The sequence below is a fragment of the Atheta coriaria genome, unplaced genomic scaffold (assembly GCF_025399875.1).
Source record: "Atheta coriaria isolate IRGN ID8LTWV9N9 unplaced genomic scaffold, Caltech_Dcor_3.1 scaffold7022_size1008, whole genome shotgun sequence".
In the NCBI taxonomy this organism is placed as follows: Eukaryota; Metazoa; Arthropoda; class Insecta; order Coleoptera; family Staphylinidae; genus Dalotia; species Dalotia coriaria.
This window is the reverse complement of record NW_027050780.1, coordinates 1-1,008: the sequence shown is the minus strand read 5'-3', so window position 1 is coordinate 1,008 and position 1,008 is coordinate 1. Positions and strand designations below refer to the sequence as shown.

Genomic DNA, 1,008 nt, shown 5'->3' with positions numbered 1-1,008 from the left:
GTCAATTTGTGAGATAATTACAAAAGTTATTTAGGAAAATGATAAAGAAATTAAATACTTACAATCTGAAATAAAAATGGTCCTTCTACAATGTCAGACTCAGGTGCAATATCCCTAAAGCAAGCAAAAATTAGTCCTTCGAACATATAAATGCAATTTTGAGGGTCAATTTGTGAGATAATCACAAAAGTGATTTAGGAAAATGATAATGAAATTTAATACTTACAATCTGATGCAAGAATGGTCCTTCTACGATGTCAGACTCAGGTGAAAAATCCCTAAAACAAGCGCAAAAATTAGTCCTTCGAACATATAAATGCAATTTTGGGGGTCAATTTGTGAGATAATCACAAACATTATTTAGGAAAATGATAATGAAATTAAATACTTCAATACTCTTGGTAGACCTCGATGTTGGCAGAAACTCAATTTGTATGTACTATTACTATTGTTATTACTACTACCACCATTACTTATAAATACTACTAGTACTACCTATATTTAGTACAAGTCCTACTTAAGTCCCACATAGATAACACCAGACATTATGGACAATACATGAACAATACCAATACTATTTATCTACTAACTAAAACTATTTACCAAGTCATACGCGGATAACACCAGATCTTTGTGTATACTTGAACATACTAAGACAACAATAATATATTTCTACATATTCACAGACTTCTGAAGTTCTGCACGATTACTTGCAGCCATATTTACAGCACAAGGACAACATCTATACTGCTTATCTACAAACTAAAACATGTTCCTAAGTTCTATACGGATTACACTAGTAACATGGACATCAAACATTCACCTTTGCCATAAGAACAGCACAATATAACTAAATATTAAAAATAATTTCAAAATTTTACACGGACAACATGAAGAACACGTAAAATTAATACTAGTTTACTACGCATAATTGAAAATATAATACGATACGATTCAAAAGCAACGTTCCACTCACACGTGTGTACACATGTTCAAATGCTTCAAAGT

General features: G+C 31.2%; 1 long non-coding RNA gene across 2 annotated transcripts; it reads right to left on the bottom strand.

Annotated features, from left to right (window-relative positions):
• Window positions 1-61: 61 nt before the first annotated feature.
• Window positions 62-1,008, bottom strand: LOC135803196 (uncharacterized). 2 transcript variants are annotated; one of them, XR_010550745.1, is made up of 3 exons: window positions 977-1,008; window positions 227-278; window positions 62-114 (listed from the first exon to the last, which is right to left on the bottom strand). It is a non-coding gene; the product is annotated as an uncharacterized lncRNA (long non-coding RNA). The 2 variants fall into 2 exon arrangements; XR_010550744.1 differs by lacking the exon at window positions 977-1,008 and adding an exon at window positions 604-740.